Consider the following 25,166-nt stretch of genomic DNA (forward strand, 5'->3'; position numbering starts at 1 on the left):
TAATTTTCATTGATATCAGAGACGTTTTCTCTGTATCTTGGGCGTTTTTCTTGTTTCTGTTCTGTAAATTGTCGGTAGAAACCAGCCTGCAGAATAATCACTATTTTGTCTAGCGTCAGTTGGTATCAGAGCTTCAGCATCTTCCTGGGGTGTGAGTTCATCTGTTTCAATGGCTGGTGGTCGTGGTCGTGGTCGTCGTGGGCAGGTTCTGAATGAGGAAGTCCCGCACCATGATCGTAGCGTCCAGGATGTGATGATTGAGGATTTGCAAAGACAAGTTGCAAAGTTAACCCAGTGTCTAGCGGCGCAGGAATTCAGTAATCATGAGATGGAGGATCACGATTCTGATTCTGACTCCAGTTTTGTGAACCCGTATCACAATCATGCCCTCTTTCAGGAGCATCGTGGTCGAGAGGATCGTCATGGAGACCTCGGTTTCAGAGTGAATCTGCCCGAGTTTTCTGGTACATTACAGGTTAATGGATTTATTGATTGGTTGAATGAGGTTGAACGCATTTTTTATTATAAAGAAGTCCCAAATCGTGTAAAAGTGAAACTAGTCGCCATCAAACTCAAAGGCAGAGCATCTGCGTGGTGGGAGTAGTTGAGACGTTCACGGGAAAGGCAGGGCAAGGCCAAGATTATTGATTGGGAGAAGATGAAGAAGAAGCTGAAAGATCACTTCCTTCCTCTTGGCTACACCCAATCCTTGTTCCAGCGACTTCATTCGTTGAGACAGGGCTCGAGATCAGTTGATGATTACACGGAGGAGTTTTATTAATTGATAGCCCGGAACGATTTATCTGAGATGGAAGAGCATACGGTGGCATGGTATTTGGGGAGTTTACGTCAGCCCCTGCAGGATGCCCTCAGCCTTCATTCGTTGTGGACCGTTTCTGAAGCATATCAGCATGCACTTGTTGTGGAGAAACAACAAAATAAGAGGCCAGTGAGCAGAAGCGATCAGAATAGTCGACCAGTCTGCCCTCAAGAAGCCCATCCTACCCAGCAGCCACCGCAGGGTAATTCTAACCCTAGTATTAAATGTTTTAGATGTGGTGAATAGGGACATATAGCGACTAATTGCAGGAAGCCTGCCAGTCAGAAGGGAAAAAATCTCCTGATTGGGGATGACATGGTAGACGAAACTGAGGAGATTAGAGAGCCTGTGTTTGATGATGATGATGATGAGGGTGATGTACTGTATGGAGATGGACATTAGACTCTGGTCGTTCGCAAGAGTCTACTGACTCCCAAGGATGATTCAGGGGACGATTGATTGAGGACCAATATTTTTCACACAACTTGCACAGTTGCAGATAAAGTTTGCAAGATGATCATTGATAGTGGCAGTTGTGAGAACGTGGTGTCTGAAGAGGTTGTCCAGAAACTACAGTTGAAGACAGATCGCCATCCCAAGCCGTACAAATTGTCATGGCTGAATAAGGACAGTGAGGTAAAAGTAGATAGGCGATGCTTAGTGTCTTTTTCGGTCGGTAAAAAATATTTTGATAATGCCTGGTGTGATGTAGTGTCTATGGATGCTTGTCATATATTGTTAGGCAGGCCGTGGAAGTATGATCGCAGTGTTGTGCATGACGGATGGAAGAATACTTATTCTTTTAGCATCAAAGGGAAGATGATAGTGTTGGCACCTCGACGGGAAGGAACCACTCTTACCTCGATGGCCAATAATAATCACCTGCTTTCTATGTCCAGGTTCTTAGTTAAGATGGAGCGTGGAGACGTGGTCTATGCATCACTGCCTTGTGGGAATAGTACAACGGACGTGACTACAGATTTACCAGCAGAGGTGCAGCAGCTGCTAGCAGAGTTTTCTGACCTAATGCCAGAGGATCTCCCTCCTGGGTTACCACCTATGAGAGATATTCAGCATCAGATAGACCTTATCCCGGGAGCGAGTCTGCCTAATCGACCAGCATACCACCTCAGTCCTAATGAATCTGAAGAGTTGCAGCGACAAGTGGAAGAGTTGTTGGAGAGGGGCTACATCCGTGGGAGTATGAGCCCATGTGCAGTTCCTGCCTTGTTAGTGCCAAATAAGGATGGCTCTTGGCGTATGTGTGTAGACATCAGAGCCATCAATAGAATTACAGTGAAGTACAGGTTTCCAATTCCCCACCTGGATGATATGTTAGACTAGCTGTCCAGTTCTAAGGTCTTCTCAAAAATTGACCTTAAGAGCGGATACCACCAAATCAGAATCAGGCCTGGAGATGAGTGGAAGATAGCGTTCAAAACGCAGCATGGGTTGTACGAGTGGATGGTCATGCCTTTTGGACTGTCCAATGCGCCCAATACTTTTGTGAGGTTTATGCATCAGGTTCTACGACCTTTCCTGGGGAAATTCGTGGTTGTATACTTCGACGACATCCTCATTTATAGCCAGACATGGGCGTCACACTTTGACCACCTCCGTGCAATTTTTGATATGCTGAGGATGGAGCGCCTGTTTGTCAATCAGAAGAAGTGTTCCTTCTTCACTACTTCTGTCACTTTCCTTGGTTTTGTGGTGTTTACTGATGGTGTTCAGGCAGATCAGTCGAAGATAGATGCGGTCTTGGAATGGCCCAAGCCAAAGATCTTGCATGATATCAAAAGTTTCCATGGATTGGCATCCTTCTACCGCCAGTTCATCAGAAATTTCAGCACTTTGATTGCTCCTATCATAGAGCGCCTCAAGGGTCGTGATTTCCAGTGGTCTGAGGAGGCATATGCCAATTTTCAACTGGTCAAGTAGGAGATGACAAAGGCACCAGTTTTGGCACTTCCAGATTTTGAGAAGGTGTTTGAGGTAAACTGTGATGCATCTGGAATTGGTATTGGTGGTGTTCTGAGTCAGGAAGGGCATCCCATAGCTTTTTTCAGTGAAAAGCTATCTGGATCAAAGAAAAATTACTCCACCTATGATCTGGAGTTCTATGCCATAGTTTAGTCCCTGAAGCATTGGCGTCACTATCTAGTACAGAGGGAGTTCATTCTTCTCACAGATCATGAGGCCCTGAAGTACATCAATGGCCAACACAAGCTGAGTAGGCGGCATGCCAAGTGGGTGGCATACTTACAGGAGTTCACATTTGCACTGAGACACCAAGCTGGGAGCCTGAACCGCATCGCAGATGCCCTGAGCCGTCGCACGTTACTCCTCACCACCATGAGCACCAGAGTTGCAGGGTTTGATACATTCACTGATATGTATGCAGCAGATCCTTCCTTCGGGAAGATATTTCAGGAGGTAACAGATGGTAAACGACATGATTTTGTTGTGCATAATGGTTATCTGTTTCGAGGATTACAGTTGTGCATTCCAGATTGCTCACTCAAGCAGCAGATTATCAGAGAACTTCACAGCGAGGGTCACTTTGGGCGAGATAAGACTTTGGCCTTGATATCTTCTGATTATTATTGGCCCAAGTTGACCAGTGATGTAACCCATTATGTGGAGCGATGTTATGTGTGTCAGCGGTCCAAGGGAGTTCTCACCAATGCGGGCCTGTACACTCCTTTACCTGTTCCTGAAGGCCCTTGGTTTGATGTCAGTATGGACTTCGTGCTAGGTTTACCCCGTACACAACGGGCCTCGGATTCCATTTTGGTCGTGGTTGATAGGTTTTCCAAGATGGCCCATTTTGTAGCTTGCAGGAAGACAATGGATGCTGCCCGGATCGCCCATCTTTACTTTAGGGAAATTGTGCGATTACATGGTGTTCCTCGATCAGTCACGTCAGATCATGACACCAAGTTTATTAGTCATTTCTAGAGGATTTTATGGGGGAAGCTGGGGACATAGTTGAATTTCAACAGCGCCTACCACCCCAGACGGATGGTCAAACCGAGGTTGTGAATCGGAGTTTAGGCAACCTTTTGAGGTGTTTGGTAGGAACTAAGCCCAAGCAATGGGATTTGGCATTACCTCAGGTAGAGTTCGCATATAACCGGTCGAAAAACAGAACCATGGGACTGAGCCCATTTGAGATTGTTTATGGTTAGAATCCATCCGGGGTGCTGGACTTAGCTCCTATTCCACGAGTAGGTCGTCTGAACCCTAAGGCAGATGAGATGGCTGAACATCTTAGGAGCATACATGAGCAGGTGAAACTGGCCATTCACGAGAGCAATGCCAAGTACAAGGCTTGAGCAGACAATCATCGTCGTCAGGTACTTTTTGATGTTGGTGATTTTGTTTGGGCAGTATTATCTCGTGATCGCTTTCCTGTTGGGGAGTATAATAAGCTTAAGGAGCGGAAGATTGGACCCTGTGAGATACTGCAGAAGATCAATGATAACGCCTACAGATTGCACCTCCCTAGTCATTTGAGGACTTCTAACGTATTTAATGTGAAGCACCTGAGTCCTTGTTTTGGGGATCCTCATGACACTGCTGTGAACTCGAGGACGAGTTCTTTCCAACCCAGGGTGACTGATGCAGAGGATCCGAGCCAGAGGATGATGAACTGTCTGATAGCACATTGATGGCGCTGAGACACCTTGATCTGGCAGATCAATGCAAAGATTGAAGGAAACGTTGATTTTCCCTAATTGGGGGAAGTTTGAGTGTGCTCTGTCATTTTCGGCCTCAATTCTGTCGTTTTCTGTTCCGAATCCTCCATTTTAGTTTCTTTTTCTTTTATGTTAATTTTCGTTTATTGTTTAGGAAGTGATTTGGACCCGATTTGGGCCAGATTTTCAGCAGATTATTTCTTTTAGCATGATGCATTTTAGCTATATAGCTCGGCTTGTGGGTTAGAGTTTGGCATGCTGTTAATGGATAATTTTCATTGATATCAGAGACGTTTTCTCTGTATCTTGGGCGTTTTTCTTGTTTCTGTTATGTAAATTGTCGGTAGAAACCAGCCTGTAGAATAATCACTATTATGTCTGGCGTCAAGATGTAATTATTAAAGAATTTCAATCATATAGCAAGGCATGAACCCACACTAAATTTCACTAGGGAAAAAAACATATTTTTAAAATAATATTTGTTTTAATAATAAAATCATTATTATGTCTTAATTACAACTCTTATTAAATATCATTTTCTATTAATTTAATAAAAACTTTATTTAGTATAAGAAAAATTTAGATTAACTCCATTTTTAAATTGGATTTCTTTATAATTTATTTTATTTTATTATTATTGTTGTTAATTTAATTCAATATATGATATGTATGTAAACAAATCTTTTTAATATTATTATTTAATTATATATAATATTATATTTTCTATTCTAATGTCACTGGCTTAAATCCTTGATACTTACATGTAATATGATGACGGTATGTACTTGTCTAGTCTACCACTTTGTATATTTGGTCAAAAGAATATTAACTATGAAACAACAAACTTGAAAAGTATGATTAACTGAAGGTTAATACAATCAAACTCAAAGTTTTACATACATAAAATTTAAAATTAAAGCTTGTACTTTGTCTATTATTATGATTACATCTCTCTCAGTCACACTAAATGAAAGTGTTGTTTTTAACCCTAATTTAATTTTATTTAAACTAAGCAGAGCATCTACAATGTAGCCCTTGTTCAAATGTGGTAGTTGGTTCATACCTTTCAAAGTTCAATAACTAGCAATTGCTTCAGATGTTGCAAAGGAAACGTCGTAAGGCAATAGCATATAGCACTAATTAATGTTTTTTTGACAACCCTTGAAAGCCAGAAAAATATCAACAAAAGGCAAGGACCATGCTACAATGAAATCTTACTGTAATACTTATTCCCTGAGCTTTACAAATCATGAGGCCTATGTTGAAGTTAAAGATGCATGAAGATTTTTTATCTTGGGAATATGTTGTTCTATGTTATATTTTCTTTAGGCACTCTTGTTGCCAACCTGAAGAATCTTAAGATTGTACTATAATGAACCTAACTTTTGTACAAATCCTACTTCCATATTGATGAGGGTTTTATATGGATGTTATTAACAATTTTATGTTGATTTTATTTCATACTCACTGAGTATTCTTTTTTCTTTGTGGGTTTTGACCTATTAAAGATTGTTTAATCTACTAAGTTTTTTACATTGTATTTTTGAGTGTCTTAGAAGGAAGTGATTTATATTTCAGTGGTTGATTTGAAGTTGGTCGCTTTGTTCTTTGTGCAGATAGTAAAAAATATATGGAGAGGCTACTTTTATCACTTCAAGGGTAGTAAAAAGAAGGTTATTGAGAAAAGAGTTTTTGTTCTTTGTGTTATATGGAGAGGTGACTTTTATCACTTCAAGGGTAGTAAAAACAAGGTTATTGAGAAATGATAAAAGAGTTTTTGTTCTTTGTGTAGATAGTAAAAAATATATGGACAAGTGTCACTTCAAGGTTAGTGAAAAGAAGGTTATTGAGAAAAGAGATTTTGTTCTTTGTGCAGATAGTAAAAAATATATGGAGAGGTGACTTTTATCACTTCAAGGGTAGTAAAAAGAAGGTTATTAAGAAAAGAACTCCAGTACTGAGAGAGATTTGGTAGCAGTGGAATTGGTGAACATGTCTTGCTCTGTGGTGTTGGCTATTGGGCATAGCTTTCTTGATCTTGTATAGAAGAAAGTAAATTTGCATTTAGCTTATACTACATTAACCATGATATTGCCAACATTTGTAGAGAAAATTATAATAGAGTATCACACTTTTCTTATCAAATCTAAATGGTTCTATATGCAACAATTGTGGCTTTCATCAGTAAAAACAAATCTATTGAGAAAACAAATCCAGCACTGAGAGAGATTTGGTAGCAACTGTGGAAATGGAAAACATGTCTTGCTCTATGGTGTTGGATATTGGGCATATCTTTCTTGATCTTGTATAGAAGACTGTAAATTTGTATTTAGCTTATACTACATTAACAATGAAATTTCCAACATTCAGGGCACACTTGCCATCACATTTGTAGAGAAAATTAGAACAGAGTATCACACTTTTCTTATCATATCTAAATGCTCCTATATGAAATAACTATCTTGTGTCTCATAGTTTAAATTTGTGCAAGGAGGAGGAGTGTCAAGGTGCAATATAGAATAAGAAGAGAGGAAGTCGGGATTGAGAAATGTATGAAGAATCTTGTTTGGGAGTTGAGATTCATGTCAGAACACCCTTATTTATGAATCACACATGCTTTGATAATAAGTTGCTTAATCTCTAAGGTGATTTAGAATAGCAAAAGTGAAGCGAGCTATAAGCCCCCTATTTGAGATAATAGTATTAATTGGAGAGACATGACCTAGAAAAGTACTATGTTGGTGTAGTTTCTTGATAGTTAAAATTATCTTTATGACTCACCTTATACTCCCTATACTATTTTCATTAGGCTTAGGGCTATGTTAGTTGTATTATTGTAGTTGAAGCTCATGAGCATAGCTTAAGCACAAACCTATTGTTAACATTGCTTAATAAATGCTTGTTAAATAGAACATAGTTGAGTCTTATCATAATATCTATAACAACTGCATATACATTATCAGATTATATTTGGGTTTGCAATATTTATTATGTGATGGACATAAATTTCCCCATAGATATTAAGTACATTGCAAGTGATGACATAGACTCTTCATGAAACACAAACATGAACTGGGGCAAGATTAGCCAAAGCACAGTTGTTGAATGATTTGGTTGTGTTAGTTGTGGTAAAATGGGGATCCAAAATGAATGAGGCTACTTACAATATGAAGCGACAAATACCATGCAAATTTCTCTTACTTTTGACATGAAGAGATTTATTTTTTGTCCTTGTTTGGCTCCTAAAACATATTTGTTGAGCTGCAAGCATTATCAACAATTGTCCTTCAATCAATAGCATTGGGAAAAAAATCCAATTTAACAATTGTTTCTGAATTTGATTGACCTACAATTGTTCCTAAATTTGAAAGGCCTACAGGGACAAGGGAAGGGTAGTTGTACAATTTTGGAATTTCTAACACACTAGTAGATTGAAAACAAATGCTACTTCCATCTTGATGAGGGTTTTATATGGATGTCGTTAACCATTTTATGTTGATTTGATTTAATACTCACTAAGTATATTTTTTTCTTTGTGGGTTTTTGACCTATTAAAGATTGTTTAATATACAAAGTTTTCATTGTATTTTTGAGTGTCTTGAAATGAACATATTTATATTTTAGTAGCTGACATGAGGTTGGTCACTTTTGTTATTTGTGTAAATAGTAAAATATGTATCGAGGGGTGGCTTTCATCAGTTCAAGAGCAATAAAAATAAGGCTATTGAGAAAATAACTTTAGCACTGAGAGAGATTTGGTAGCAGTTGTCGAATAGGCGAACATGTCTTTCTGTCTTGAAATGATAGCTATCCATTGCTCTAATTTCTTATCTACAATTCACCTCTCATATAACTATCTTAGTTAGGGCTTTACTCTCTCCATTTCAGGCACTTTATAAATAAGAATGTATTTCCCCATCACCAACTCTACCCTATTGCTTCTCAGCATAACACATTTCCATCCTTTCCTCCTTGACTTCACCTTCATGGTTCCCAGATCTCTTTCTCCTATCTCGTGAAACCCTATTTCTCCTGTCTAGTGAAACCCTATCGACTCTGCTAACTGTCTTGAAATAATAGCTATTCATTGCTCTAATTTCTTATCTACAATTCACCTCTCATATAACTATCTTAGTTAGGGCTTTACTCGCTCCATTTCAGGCACTTTATAAATAAGAATGTATTTCCCCATCACCAACTCTACCCTCAGGCACATTATAAATAAGAATGTATTTCCCCATCATCAACTCTACCCTATTGCTTCTTAGCATAACACATTTCCATCCTTTCCTCCTTGACTTCACCTTCATGGTTCCTAGATCTCTTTCTCCTATCTAGTGAAACCCTATCGACTCTGCTAAATACAAGCTTCTACCCACAAAGCAACTGCCTCTCCCAAGTGACCAATACCCCCTCTGATCTCACACCCCCATGCCCTCCCTACATAGGAGTATCACATTTACACATTCATAGAAGGGCTAGAGCTCACTTTACCTCCAATATTTCCACTGATAACGTTCACTTTTGTTGCCAATGCAAGAGTACCATCAGTGTTGCTACATCACATCAAGGGTTATATTGTTCCCTCCATGGATGAAATCAGAGCTTAGATGGTAAAGGATTATTCTTTTTAAGTTGGGTATCAGTTTATTGCAACTATATATATATATATATATATATATATAACAACTTTTCCTTTGCATTCACGATGTTATTGGACAAGCAAGGAAACTAAGTCCTCATAATTAATATGTATTGGCAAGTACATGAGGTTAATACGCATTTCAAAGTCTTGCGACCCCTTTTACCCGATGGAGCCAAGGTAAGCGATTTAGATACAAATTTTTAATAAGTGATTGTTTTTTATTTTTATTTTTTTATAATGGATTAGTTGGCACAAATGTGGTCATGTTATTCTTTATCTCTATATTTTATATCCAGATTATTTGGAATTTTACTATAAAATTTTTGTTTTTTTAAATGATTAAATGGTTAACACAATGAGATATTCTCTAGACTGGAAACATTACTTCAAAATTCACCATTAAAACTCCTGGTCATTAATTTAAAGTTGTAATATTATGGATAATATCTAAATGCCTACTGCATGCTTTGCTTCTCAACCCTTCTGAACATTGTGTTTTGACTCGTTTTTTTTCTCATGCCTGTGAAGATTGGTAGAGGAAAGGTCTAGTGGTGCCACTGAATACAACTCCATGAGACGAATTATCCAACAAGTAGTGCAATTGAATACACTGTGGTAGAAGTGAAGATTGATCAAGGTAATTGGAATGAAGGGAATTCCACGACATATTGTGGCAGCCTCATCTCATTGTTGTTTCAAGATATGGGGAGGAGAAAAACAGTTGAAGGACGTAGTTTCAAATATATTCTCTGCAGATGAAGTGAATTCCTACATAATCGCTCATCTCTATCCTGAATATTTGAGAAAAGGAAATTAACATGTACTTGAATTTACAGTAATGATATTCAGGATTTCGTTTCAGCAAGGTACCAATGTTCTTATTATTTTCGAAGTAAGCTTGTTTCTTTCATAACAGAGGTGAAATCCAGCAAACTCGCACACTAGTGAGCATTGAGACGTACAGGTTTGGGCTTGCTGAAGTATTGAATAATTCAGTATGGCATGTGAACAACTTGTTAGACAACTTGGTTAAGATATAACGTTCCATATGATGAATTGCTTTGATTAAAAATGTTGCTATATCAGACGGTTTTTTTATCAAATAAAGATGATGTTCACTTTTACCTCTGGGAGAAGAGAAATTACTCATTTTTCTTTTAAAACGAACAATGAAAACAAAAAAAACACAATATAACCTTCGTTATGCACATTTTCTTAAACAAGGGTGTAAAAAAAATTCCCAGGTGTACAAAGGTCCAGATAGGAACGTAAACCCTTCACTTTGATCAGATTGATTTTTTACACACTGTTCATATTGTAGTAAAATCTTTAATTTTGAAAACACTTAGCCATCCGTGAAAGATAATTTCTACTATGTTATATGGAGTTCAAAACATTAAATCCAGTTGAAATACAAAAGAAAATACATATTCATTCAAATTAGTTAAAAGACACAAACAAACTTCTTAATGGATTTCAATGAAGAAATACAGAAGAAAGGATCCCCACTACCTCGTCTCTAAAACCAGGCGATAATTTCATTACATCTTTCTCAAGTAAATCCCTGGCTCTTGCTGTATGGAGGCTTCTTTCTCCAAGTAAATCCTTGGCTCTTGTTGGACAACGACTTCTTTCTCCAAGTAAATCCCTCGCTCTTGTTGGACGGAGGCACAGGTCAGTCCATCGGTTGCAACAAACATCCTCTTGATTTGACTTAAAGGCATCGACAAAGTTTCCACTTGAGGATATCGAGCAGGCATTGTAGCACGTACCGAGTTTCCATTGGACTAATACTCCGATAAAGAGAATGGAGTACACGCATGTGAGGTAGGTGGTTATAACTAAAAATTCAATGGTTGAACATATGGTTAAGAGGCATAAACCAAGGATTCAGTTGAAAATTCAATCCGTGGGGATCCAACAGTGTAAAATGTTTTAATCGTCTAACAATCGATCATAAGGTGTAGATTGCACCCACGTAACAGTCAGGGGAAATTTTTTCCAGAGGGAAACGCCTTACGGCGTAATTAAACTAAGCGGTAGGAACGCTACCTATGCGGCCTTGTTGTTCCTGCGATATCAAAATACATAGACAAATGAATTTTGTGTAGAGTACGACATATAATTGATGTGAAATTTTCCTCAGTAACAATTATGGTTACGACACAGAAAAGGATTTTCTTGATGCACAGCTAGGGTTTAGGGTTTCACATCCCAATACAATCGAAAGATTGGTGATGACTCTCAAAGATGAAATCCATTTCGTGCATGTCAATTTGAACTTTTTTAGTGTCACCTCCTCTTTGCACTATATATATATATATATATTTGTAAAACACTCGTTTTTGAGGTCGCCTGTTGCGGGAAGCGATGGAGCTGTCGCTGTCGGTTGTGTGTCAGCATTAGGTTGATGTTACAGGCATAAAAAATGACAAAATCATAGGGAAACAAGTGATCCAAGATAAAACATGGTTGACAGATGGCTATTGGCAGCATTGTAACAGTCATTTTCAAAAAACATTCAAGACATTGTTCAAGATTATGTCGGGGACGCTGAATCTGAACAACGTCACGAGGAGCATAAATCTCACAATAAAACGTTTTGGGTGTAATTATTTAGGCTGCATTATTATACTATTCTAAATATAGTTACATATTATATTATTTATGGTCGTATTATTATACTATTTTAAATATAGCTTCAAGTAAGTATAGGTAGATGGAAGCGTAATAGTAATGAGGTTAGTTCAACTATTTTTTTATATTGATAATTGAGTTTTAGATTTATATCACATTTGTATAACTTATTACTTGGGAGAATCAATTTCTTTCTCATCCAATTGTGTTTATATATTTTTAAAATACAAGAATGTATTTGCTTATAACTTGTTTTTATCAATTTTTATATCCTTACAATTACTTTATGCAATCACAAGAATTTTTTTGTTAAGAAAAATTATTTTACCATCCATTCATTTAGAGGAAAAACTGAATAAAAAAGTGTTAAAAACAAAAAATTATATATACATAAAAATAAAAATATAATAATAAAATTTTTATAATTTTTTTTTTTTTAATGCTTAGCAAGTCCATATATTTTCTATTATATATATAAGGCAAATTTACACCACATAGTTTTACCCGGTGGCCTCAACTCACCCCAAGGGGAAACCGAGTCCGTTGGCCATCGGTCGGCATTATATGTCATCCAAAATCATAACTTCTTCAGTATTTCTAGCAAGGCTAGGTAAGTTTCAGTCTCATGACCACAAATTGTATAACTATGACAACTGACATAAACATCTGGAAATTTAAATGCTATCCGCATAAACAAAACTGAGTATAAGAAGACTAATCTTTCTTGACATTCTGCTTCTCAGAGTCTGAGACTACTGGGGCAGGGGGCAGGATCATCAACAGTTGCTTCTGGCATTCCAAAGAGCTCCACAATGGAAGGGATGTGACGGTCAATCCAATCCATCCTAATGTCTTGTTTGTGCAACTGAAACATGATCTTCTCCATGTCTTTTTTGTAATTAGGAAGGCCTTGCATTGTAACTGCCATCCCCACAGAAATTTGCTCCAGTGCTTTGCCTAGCAGACTTTTCATCAGGAAATACAGGTACAGGGTGTGCTTGAATTGTGTAATTTTCCCTTTGGTGGTTCCTAGGTCAGGCACCATTGATCTCCAGACTTCTATTTCATCGTCCGGTTCCAGTTCATTCTTTACCTGGTCTTCCCAATCGTCGATTAGCTTTCGGATGCCCTCATCGGTTTCCTCCTTGTATGCTGCGGCTGCCTCAGCTATGAAATGCTCAACGGGCTTATGACCCCTGCGGCCTTCTTCCCTGCTTGATCGCTTGGTTACCCAGGGTTCCGAGCCCTTGTTGCCGTGGCCTCGACCACGTCTTGTTGGAGCCATACCCTGTCGAATTGTAACCTGTATACATTCCCACATTGTTAGCTACACTAAATCAATCATTTCAACACAATATAACTGCATTAACCATTCTTTATTGTCATTCTTGGTTTGCGACAGGAAAAGGTATCCATGTGCCCACAGGTGGCCAGTGGAAGTGGGATGGGAGCATAGTTCCCCTGGTTTATTTCCATGCCTCTCGCCCTTGCCACTGTTCAGAAATTGGTCACCCCCATGTAGCCATAACCTGCCTCTCAGCCCCGTCTAGAGCCAGGTATTTCTAATACTATCATGCCCACAAACCCTTGCCTCTACTGACGATGTCCTGGCCACTTTCTACTCGCCTCTCTGCCTCTCAGTCCAGCAAGGGTCCTTGCGTACTCCCGTATGGTTATGCATTGCCATTTGCTCAGGTTCGCTCAGACCATTTCCTGCCTTGCTTGCGTCCCATCCCCCTGGCTACAACATTCCCTTGCCACTCTCAGCTATGCACAGTCGCCCGAGCGAGGCTTGCCCATTAACCCATATGCCCTCGGGCTGGTCATTCGAGTCAGGTTGAGTTTATACTTTGCATGAAAGAAAAATTAAGGTAGTGCAAAGCCGAGCCAAAGCTCCCCCTTGCCTTCCCTGGTTCCTCCCTGGCTGGGTTAAGCCTCGTTGGGGTGGCCTCACGCCTCTTCCTCCTCCCCAGTAGCTCTCCACCACCTCATGGAATTTCCCCCAGAACCCATCCAGAACTTATGAATTGAACAAGGCCAGGACCAGTCTACATACCTGAGAGCCGACGCTTGCTCACAGACTTGTTTTCTTTGCCTCCCTCTCGCTCTGCAGCTCCTACCTTCACCGTTATACCATTCACCTCCACTGCATGTCGAATAACTCTTCCCACTCCGCCACATTCCCTTAAGTCCCCCTATTCCACCTTGCCAGCCCACCTCCCATGCATTCAAGGCAGAAGACACTACACTCCCTGCCTTGAGCATATGGAGTGTTGGAAATAATACTGAGAGGGGGGGGGGTGAATTAGTATTATCAAATTCTTTTCAATATATCTTCCAGATTTATACTTTAATTTATTCTTCAGATATTGATCATTAGTTTGTATGTCAGTACCATATAATAATGAGCAAGAACAAGAAAAACAGATAATCACACCAAGGAACACAAGATATAAGGTGGAAACCCAATGTGGGTGAAAACCACCTGCTGCAATATGTCTCTATCTTCTTTCAATTAGAAACTTCTTTTACAATGATTTTGTACTGGTGCAGTCCTTTACCAGCACGCAGGCTGCAACCTGCAGAGAGCTACAACCCTCTCTTGTTTTCCAGTCTCTCCTGGAAGGGAGCTACAACCCCCTTAGCTCTTGTACTAGCCAAGATACTAGTACGTAGGTGCTGGCCTACTGAAGGCTACAACCTTCTCTTTCTTCCAGGGACCTCGTTTCATAAATTTTCAGACTGGATCCATGAACATCAATCAATCATCAAGTATATCTGCATCAAACAATCTCCTTTTCCCCAATTAGCACTGAATCAAGTAAACACTTCTCTGACAACTGTACCCAGAACATAGTAACAGTAACCACACACCAAATTCTGAACCCAGAATACTGCAGCAATAAACAGAGGCAACTAGATCATAATTTAAAAGATATACGCTACTTCAACAACCTGAAACATGCATGCATACGCTCCTATGTTTGGACCAACCTGCGTATACGTCGTTTTCATTCACTGAACCAGCGTGTATACACTCTTTCACTTCACTGAACCTGCGTACAGATCTATAAAGGATAATTCATTCTTTCAAATATTCAGACACTAATTAACCCAGATTGTCAGATTTATAGATCAAGCATGCGCCTCATATAACAGGTCAAAATCATACAAAAATACTATTATTCAAGCTTAAAGATTATGACCCATCAATAGAACTTATCCTTCTTTATGCGCTAAGGTTCTTCCTTCATTCAGATCCAGATCTGCACCATAACCCCAATCACAAATATTTCAGATCTAGCACTTATTAGATATTCAATTCATTCAAATTGATTGCCTTGCCAAATGATCTCCTTCCTCTTTTATTGTCTTAGGCCTTTCAGAATACCACGGTCCAAAACCATAATAACACAATACCATGAACCCAATACTTGGGGTCAACACTTTTGGATGCAATACCACGGACCAAAACCATAGGATCAAAAAATGTCGGACTAATACCATGAGCCAACCATGAAAGTGTGTGAACTTTTCTCTTCATGAAAGGAACTTTTCTCTGCATGAAAGTGTGTGAACGTTTCTCTATATGAAAGAAACTTTTCTCTGCATGAAAGTGCATGAACTTTTCTCTACATGAAAGAAACTTTTGTCTGCATGAAAGTGCATGAACTTTTCTTTACATGAAAGAACCTTTTATCTTCATGAAAGTGCGTGAAATTTTCTCTACATGAAAGAAACTTTTATCTTCATGAAAGTGCGTGAACTTTTCTCTACATGAAAGAAACTTTTATCTTCATGAAAGTGCGTGAACTTTGTTGCACTATAATTTATCATCTGAGATGAGTGGGTTGCCATCAAGTACAACATATGTATCATAATGCCAACAATCTCCCCCTTTGGACTTGATGGCAACAACAACCAATCACTCTCCCCCTTTGACATCAAGGGCAAAGGGCAGACCAAGATAATCTCTTTCCTAGATGAACATTCCGCTGCCCATACTCCCCCTGAGTACCTGCTGAAATATCTAAATGAGCTCCCCCTTTGTATATGCCAAGAAGTACCAATCTGTCCATGCTTCCTTTGTGTACATGCTGAAGTCTCTACTCGGCTGAAGTGTGTTGTTCATGCTCCCCCTGACTATAAGCAAGGTCATTTAGATCAGCAACCATGTTCTCCTTCTGTACTTTCTCCTCCAAGATATTCTACCATAATGCCAACAATGCATTTTTAGAAGAATATATGCTCCCCCTGAACCTGTGCCATTCGATCTTTGACCAATCCATGAACCAGCGACTGTACGCTTCTACCCCATATGAAACTTGCGTACAACCAACCATCTCTTAAACAGATGAGATCCAACAACAAGATGATGCATAAACAAGCCCCAGCTTTTGCCTGAGGTATTCGAAGGTCTCCCTGGGTAGAGGTTTGGTGAGTATATCAACAACTTGTTCCTTAGAAGGAACATACTCCAACTTGACCTTTTGTTCAAGCACTTGTTCCCAAAGAAAATGATATTTAATAGGTATATGCTTGGTCTTTGAATGCATGACTGGGTTCTTTGAAATGCTGATAGCACTTGTATTATCACATATGATGGAGATAGGTGGTGTACAAGTGATTTGAAAATCCTGCAAGGTCTGCATCATCCAAAGGAATTGAGTGCAGCAAGATGCAGCAGCCACATATTCTGCTTCAGCTATAGATAAAGCAATCGAATTCTGTTTCTTGTTAAACCAAGATACTAATCTGGAACCCATAAAGAATGCACCACCACTTGTGCTCTTCCTGTCATCCACGCTTCCAGCCCAATCTGCATCTGTATAAGCATGAAGTGTGAGATCTGTATTTCTAGGATACCATAAGCCATAGTTTTGATTTCCTTGAAGATACTTGAAAATTCTCTTCACTACCTGAAGATGAGTTTCCTTTGGATTTGCCTGAAATCTTCCAACTATTCCCACTGCATGCATGATGTCTAGTCGGGTACCTGTCAAATAAAGTAGACTTCCAATCATAGATCTGTAGGTTGGCCAATGCACTGCTGCTGATTCATCATTTGCACTGAGGCTACATCCTGTAACCATGGGGGTACATACTGGTTTTGCATCTTCCATGCCATATTTCTTCAAGATCTGCTTGAGATACTTGGTTTGAGACAAAAAGATACCGTCTTCATTTTGTTGGATTTGCAATCCAAGAAAATATGTTAGTTCTCCAAGCAAAGACATTTCGAATTCTTTCTGCATCACCAAGGAAAAGCTTTGACTCATAGCTTCTTCATTGCTGCCAAAAATAATATCATCTACATACACAACAAGTATTAGCAATTTGTCATTTTCAATTTTTATATAAAGATTGCTATTTGCTGATCCTTTTGAAAAACCTTGTTGATGAAGATATTTGTCCAAACGGTAGTACCCAGCCCTTGGAGCCTGTTTAAGACCATAGAGAGCCTTTTTCAGTCTGCATACAAGATTTGGATCATTCCCAAGAATGAAACCATCTGGCTGCTCAATGTATACTTCTTCTTCTAAGTCTCTATTCAGAAAAGCTGATTTCACGTCCATTTGAAATACTTTGAACTTCTGAAAGCTTGAGAGAGCAAGGAACATTCATATGGCCTCAAGTCTTGCAACAGGAGCAAAAGTTTCTTCAAAGTATATTCCTTCTTGTTGAGCATACCCTTTACAAACAAGTCTGGCCTTGTTTCTAATTACTTCCCCATTTTCATTCAACTTATTTTTGAAGACCCATTTTGTCCCTATGACATTCTTATCTTTTGGTCTAGGAACCAACTCCCAAGTGTTGCTCTTTTCGATCTGCTCAAGTTCTCCATCCATTGCCTTGACCCAACATTCATCTTTGCATGCCTCTCTTACATTTTGTGGTTCAGTGGAGGAGAGTAATGCCAAATAGCTTGAAGCTTCTGCAATTGTTCTTCTTGTTTGTACGCCTGCCTCCTTTTGCCCTAAGATTTGAGATTCTGGATGATTCTTTTGAACATACTTGGATGAAGTCTTCTCTTCTATCCTTGTCTATTCCTCTGGTGCCTCTTGAGGTTCTTCTTCGTCTTCAGTTTGATTTGGAGGGTAGTCTTCATCCTCTTCGATATTTTCATAATTTACTTGCCTAGGAATGTATCCTTTTTCATCAACCACCACATCAATGCTATCAAAAATTCTTCCAAGTCTTTTATTGTAACACTTATATGCTTTGCTGTGGGGAGAATAACCAAGGAGAATGCCTTCATCTGCTCTAGGTTCAAGTTTTCCAAGCTGTTAATCATTATTCTTAATATAGCATTTGCTTCCAAAGATTTTGAAATGCTTTACCGAAGGAGTCTCACCATACCACAGCTCATGAGGAGTTTGAGTGTTGTTCACTCGGACATTTGTTTTGTTGAGAATAACAACCGCAGCAAATGCAGCTTCACCCCAGAAGGTTGCGGGAGTTCCAAACTCATCAAGCATAGCACGAGCCATTTGTTGAACCATTCTATTCATCCTTTCCACCACTCCATTTTGCTGAGGAGTCCTAGCTATAGAAAATTCCCTTCTTATTCCATGTTCTTCACAGAAATCGAAAAATTCATTTGAGGTAAACTCCCCACCTCTGTCAGACCTGAGGCACTTAATTTTGTGATCTGATTCGTTTTCAGCCAAGGCTTTGAAAGATTTGAATTTTTCGAATGCTTCGTCCTTGTGTTTCATGAGTCCTAACCAAACCATCCTGGAGAAGTTGTCAATGAATAATATAAAGTATTCTTCTCCTCGAGGTGAACTTGTCCTAAATGGACCACATACATCTGTATGGACTAGTTCAAGAGGCCTGCTAGCTGATCCTTCCTTCTCAGGGAAGTTAGTTCTGGTTTTCTTACCAAACTGACATGATTTGCATATGGTGTTGTCTGGAATTTTGATATCTAGAAGACCACGAACTGCCTAGTATTTGCATGCTTTCCTTATTTGTGAAAAGCTTAGATGCCCCAACCTCCGGTGCCATAACCAGTGTTCATCATCCTTGCTCAAATATCATTGTTGTTGTCCTTCTTCAAATATGTATAAATTATTTGGAGCTCTTCTGCCTTTGATCACTGTTTTTCCTGTATCAAGATCACGAACACTACATCCATTTGATCGAAATATTACCTCGGTTCCTTGATCGCACATCTGACTGACACTCAGTGGATTATGCTTCAAGCCATCAACATACAAAACATTTCCTTCTTTGACCTTTTCTTTCAACTGAGCAGTGCCTCTTCCTTTTATGACTGCAGGGGTATCATTTCCAAGAGAAACTTTCTTTCCCTTTTCTAAAGCACTATATGATTCAAGTTTTTCTTTATCACCTGTCATATGCTTCAAACATCCACTGTCGATGTACCATTGATTTTCCTGTCCTTCTACATAAAAAGCTATCCCACATCTTTCTGGTTGTGGTTCCTTTATTCTCCATGTTCTGGTATTTGAGGCTTGTTCCTTTGTCTGCCAAAACCTGCTCCTGCATTCAGAATCTTCATGGCCAAAGTTATTACAAATAGAACATTCAATTTCATTTTCAAGAGCCGAAAAGTTGTTATAGGTTCTTTTCGTGATCCCAGTCATACTTCTTTGTTTTTGAGCTTCTCTAGTCATGATTGTTTTATAGGCAACACATTGAGCTGCTTTGTGGCCAAAGTTATGGCAAGAGAAACATTGGCCATTGAAGAAACTTCTGCGATTACCAAATCTACCTGCCAAATGATTGTAGTTTCTATTGTCATCCATTCTTGAGGCAAATTGAGAAGATTTTACTTGAGGTTGGTTGTAGCTTTTGTTCATCCTTAAGGTGGATTGCCCCTGATTTACCTGGTAGTCTTTGTTTATTCTTGATGTAATTCGTCCCTGTTTTACCTGCTGTTCTTCATTAGGCTTTTGCTCATTCCTCCTTGTTGCATTGAGATAACTCTTTGAGGTGGATGCTTGAGATGCTTCTCCATTATACCCCAGACCTGTCTTGATTAGTGGAGAACGCTGTACATTGATAATCTCATCCAAAGTTTCAGATCCTTTAACAAATTTAAGATTAAGAGCCTTTGTTTTCTCAATTTCTTTTCTAAGGCCAACAATTTCACATTATAACTTCTCAAGAAATTTTTCTTTTTCATCAAGTTGGAATTGCAGAGTATCAATGATCACATTTTTCTCTTCTAAACATGTTTTGAGTCTAGAAATATCTTCATAAAAGCCATCCACATCTATAGCATCCATGTAATCATCATCTTCAAAAGCCATTAGAAGTTTATAGTTATTACCTCGTTCATCTTCATCACTATTTGAAAGACCATCACTATCTTCATGAGTGTAGTAACTTTTCTTAGTTACACTCTGTTTCTTGTTCCATCTAGCAGGTTCCTTCCCTTTGTCAGTTTTATCCTTATGAGCACATTTGGCATCATAGTGACCGACTCTTCGAGAAGCAAAACATTTGAAAGGTAACTTACCTCTGAATCTTCCAGTACCCCATTGAAGGTTTTTGACAAAATTTGATTCTTCTTCTTCTTCTAACGCATGTCCTAACTCATAGTAGTCTCCTTTGCCTGAAGCCTTGAAAGCTGCTTCTCTCTCGTCTGATGGTCCTCCTTTTCCCATTTCATAAACAGTTAGAATCCCGTGTAGCTGTGACATGGTAAGGTTTCGAAGATTCTCCTTTTCTTCTATTGCAGAAACTTTAGATTCAAACCTAGGGGACAAAGATCTTAGAACTTTTTCAACCACAACAACCTCTTTTATTTCTTCACTCAAGTTTTTCATAAAATTAACAATCTCATCTAAATGAAGGAAATAGTTAGCCACACTTTAATCATTTTGCATTATGAGATTTTCATACTGAATCCTGAGGGTTTGAAGTTTTGCTCGTTTTACCTATTCATCTCCTTCATAGCTCAGAACAATCTTGTCCCATATTTCTTTTGCAGATTTATACTGCATTACCTTGACAAATTCTGATTGAGATAGGCATCCTAATAGAGTATTGACTGCTTTTGCATTTGTTTCATATTTCTTCTTCTCAGCCGGATCTGTAGGAGTTGCTGAAGGAAAAGTGTACCCTATATCTATGATATCCCAGAATTCTGTACCAAGTGATTGAAGATAGGCAGTAACTCTTACCTTCCAATATACGAAGTTTGTCCCATCAAAAATCGGTGGCCTAATAGATGCTTCTCTCTCGTAGTTGCTCATGATGATGGATCTTCCTCCAAGCGATCAAGCTTCTTCAGAAGGACCTGCTCTGATACCAATTGTTGGAAATAACACTGAGAGGGGGGGTGAATCAGTATTATCAAATTCTTTTCAATATATCTTCCAGATTTATACTTTAATTTATTCTTCAGATATTGATCATTAGTGTGTATGTCAAGTACCATATAATAATGAGCAAGAACAAGAAAAACAGAAAATCACACCAAGGAACACCAGATATAAGGTGGAAACCCAATGTGGGTGAAAACCACCTGTTGCAATATGTCTCTATCTTCTTTCAATTAGAAACTTCTTTTACAATTATTTTGTACTGGTGCAGTCCTTTACCAATACGCAGGCTGCAACCTGCAGAGAGCTACAACCCTCTCTCGTTTTCTAGTCTCTCATGGAAGGCAGCTACAACCCCCTTAGCTCTTGTACTAGCCAAGATACTAGTACGTAGGTGCTGGCCTACTGAAGGCTACAACCTTCTCTTTATTCCAGGGACCTCGTTTCATAAATTTTCAGACTGGATCCATGAACATCAATCAATCATCAAGTATATTTGCATCAAACAATCTCCTTTTCCCCAATTAGCATTGAATCAAGTAAACACTTCTCTGACAGCTGTACCCAGAACATAGTAACAGTAACCACACACCAAATTCTGAACCCAGAATACTGCAGCAATAAACAGAGGCAGCTAGATCATAATTTAAAAGATATACGCTACTTTAACAACCTGAAACCTACGTGCATACGCTCCTGTGTTTGGACCAACCTGCTTATACGCCGTTTTCATTCACTGAACCAATGTGTATACGCTCTTTCACTTCACTGAACCTGCGTACAAATCTATAAAGGATAATTCATTCTTTCAAATATTCAAAAACTAATTAACCTAGATTGTCAGATTTATAGATCAAGCATGCGCCTCATATAACAGATCAAAATCATACAAAAATACTATTATTCAATCTTAAAGATTATGACCCATCAATAGAACTTATCCTTCTTTATGCGCTAAGGTTCCTCCTTCATTCAGATCCAGATCTGCACCATAACCCCAATCACAAATATTTCAGGTCTAGCACTTATTAGATATTCAATTCATTCAGATTGATTGCCTTGCCAAATGATCTCCTTCCTCTTTTATAGTATTAGGCCTTTCACAATACCACGGTCCAAAACCATAATAAAACAATACCATGAACCCAATACTTTGGGTCAACACTTTTGGATGCAATACCACGGACCAAAACCATAGGATCAAAAACTGTCAGACTAATACCATGAGCCAACCATGAAAGTGCGTGAACTTTTCTCTTCAGGAAAGGAACTTTTCTCTGCATGAAAGTGCGTGAACTTTTCTCTATATGAAAGAAACTTTTCTCTGCATGAAAGTGCGTGAACTTTTCTCTACATGAAAGAAACTTTTCTCTGCATGAAAGTGCATGAACTGTTCTTTACATGAAAGAACCTTTTATCTTCATGAAAGTGCGTGAACTTTTCTCTACATGAAAGAAAATTTTATCTTCATGAAAGTGCGTGAACTTTTCTCTACATGAAAGATACTTTTATCTTCATGAAAGTGTGTGAACTTTGTTGCACTATAATTTATCATCTGAGATGAGTGGGTTGCCATCAAGTACAACATATGTATCATAATGCCAACATGGAGTGCGGTTGCAATGAATTTTATTGTACCATCCATGTCAACTCAAACCTGGTACCTCTGACGCCGCACTCATCCTAATCGGAAGAATAATTTTTTTATAATTAATCAATATTATTTATTATATATTTCTTATTTTTGTAAATTAATTATTTTCCTATCAAACAGTATATTTAATATATATATATATATATACCTACCAAATTTACTTACATAATATTATATTATATTAAAAATATAAAATATCTCAAAAACTAAATTATAATTTAACATAAAATAAATATTACGCAATAAGCCAATCACTCATTTAGTCAGAGACGGCTGCAACAATGATAGTACTGTATCATCTGACTTTTTAAAAGAATGGTATACCCTGAACACACTTTATCATCTGAGGTTTTCGAGGTTTCAGGGGGCTAAAGATACCACCGGGAATCGCTTGGTATGGTTAGATCGAGATGGTTATGATAGCCGACACTTGTCTAACTATCTATGCTAAAGCCACAATTATAGTTCTTTGGTGTTAGAAATATTAATGTGGCATATAAGAAATCTGCGAAGCAAGAAAATAAAAGGAGAATGTTGTAGAGGGGCATTTAACACTGAAGTTCATGTTATCTTTATTTTGCTGGTAAGTTTTGGGAATGTTACAAAACTCAACGTCTAGAATGGGTTAATTAAATAATTGATTTCATTTTATTTTTATATAGATTGTATATTTTGGAAATATTTTAGAAATATAGAGATAGGAGTTAAATTAAGGTCAATGATTTGATTTTCATCTATCGGATTTTGGAATATTTCTCCAATCTATAATCAAATTAAATTTAGCATGTAAGAATATAAAAATAAAACTTTAGAAGAGGAGAAATGATGTTCATAGTTAAGATCATAAGAACAAAACTTTATAGGAAAGGAGAAAAAGAGGAAGAGATCAAAAGGACATATGATTTGTATGGCGGCCTTACATATATTCCAAAATCATTTCATTGTCAATGACACAAAGAGATTAGATAGGTAAGCCCCCCAATTCCATAATGAGATTCAATGTCAACTAGGGGGTTCGCAGCAGAGGTCACTTTTGAAATATGCTTGTTTGTCACCGACCCTAGTAGCAATTGTGTCACAAATTGTTTGGCTCTATTGGACAATATGACCCCCATTTCCTTTGAAAAATTAAAGATCAAAGAATTCGACCATGGGAAGGTGGCTTCTCAAGCATTGTGCACAGATACTTAATTAAAGATCAAAGATGCCTCCAATATATGTAGTGTCATGGCTTGACGAAGATAATGGACTTTCCTTTAGGTTGTAAATCGACAATGTTCTACAATGTTTCTCTCTCGCAGGTGGACATCAAAAGGCTTTACTCCAGAGATGCTAATGAGGGTTGAATTTGTCACTCCTAATCACCCCTTTTATCACAAATTTCTTTATAAAAATCACATGTTATATCCATTTTCATCACTTCCCATTCCACTTATTCATCATAATTAGAGTGACTGGATCCAATGGTAATGGACAAGTTTTTTTTAACAATAAGTTAAAATATTTGCATGCTCTGGTGAATGTTGGTTCGTTATGAGCTTGTAGGTATCAAGAAGCACTCCCTTTTATGATTTTGATTGTGAAAAGAACAACTACAAAAATCTTCATCAAGAACCATGAAGTTGAGTAGGTCTTTCATAAAGTACCCATACTGAGGATTTTCTCTACAACATTAAAGTCCATAACAATTTGTACAATGATATTATACATAATTTTAAATTTTCTCTACAACATTAAAGTCGTAACAATTTGTCTAATGATATTATAAATATTTTTGTAGCCACAAGCATTTTCAAGAAACGAGACCATTGATATTGAAAATTTTGTCTATAAATGCATTTTTCCTTTTGTAAATATTTAATTTTATTACTATTACTACTTTTTCTTGTCAGCTCAACCTTACGATTTTGTCTCAGCCCACTTAAGGTTGTCGAAGACATGAAGCTTGAAAATAGCTATTGATGGTGCTGGACCCACCAACATGTCAAGGGATCTCCCTAGTAAGAAGTCACAACTAGACCTCAGATCGTTTGGTGTAGGAGTCCCACTAGTGGATTAGTACGGTATCGTCCTAACCACGGTTGTGTGCAGGGGTGAGTAATATGTCGTTGGTAGCAACGGTGTGACATGTGCAACAAGTCAAGGAAGATGCATGAATGGCTCTAACACATGGACGGAGGAATGAGTGTGCCCCTCAGAAACTTGTGACAGCATGCAGCTTGAAACGGAACACAAGAGCAGAGACACATCACAAGCTGGAAAGTAGGCTAGCCAACGATCCAAAGTGATGGTTAAACATATTGATAAGATTCATAAAAACATATATAGAAAAGTCCATACATACATGTGTAAACAATAGGTACATATATCATTAGAGTAACTAAGATAGTTGAAATACAATAACAACATA

The sequence above is a fragment of the Pinus tabuliformis genome, chromosome 2_2, assembly GCF_031772625.1.
Source record: "Pinus tabuliformis cultivar Carrire ecotype Pingquan chromosome 2_2, CPIR1, whole genome shotgun sequence".
NCBI lineage: Eukaryota > Viridiplantae > Streptophyta > Pinopsida > Pinales > Pinaceae > Pinus > Pinus tabuliformis.